This window comes from Sinocyclocheilus grahami, unplaced genomic scaffold, assembly GCF_001515645.1.
Source record: "Sinocyclocheilus grahami isolate Dianchi unplaced genomic scaffold, SAMN03320097.WGS_v1.1 scaffold8798.1, whole genome shotgun sequence".
In the NCBI taxonomy this organism is placed as follows: domain Eukaryota; kingdom Metazoa; phylum Chordata; class Actinopteri; order Cypriniformes; family Cyprinidae; genus Sinocyclocheilus; species Sinocyclocheilus grahami.
Window position 1 is genome coordinate 8,821 of NW_015512236.1, and position 374 is coordinate 9,194.

Consider the following 374-nt stretch of genomic DNA (forward strand, 5'->3'; position numbering starts at 1 on the left):
GAAGACTGGAGTTATGGCTGTTGAACATTCAGCTTTGCCATCACATGAATTAATTACATTTTAAAATGTATTCAAATTGGGGAAAATTGTAGTTGACTATTACTGTGTTATTATTCTTACTATATTACTGTTTGTTTTTATTTTTGATCAAATAAATGCAACAAGAAAGTTATAAAAAAAAAGAAAAAAAAAAGAATAAATCTTACTGCTATCAAACTTTAATGTCGGTAGTGTACCTGAGTATGCTCTAGATCAGTGATGGGCAAACTTGGTCCTTCCAGGCCACTTTCCTGCATTATTTGATCCAACCCTGATAAAACTCACCTGCATGTAGCCTTCTAGTAGTCTTGAAGACAATAATTAGCTGGTTCAGG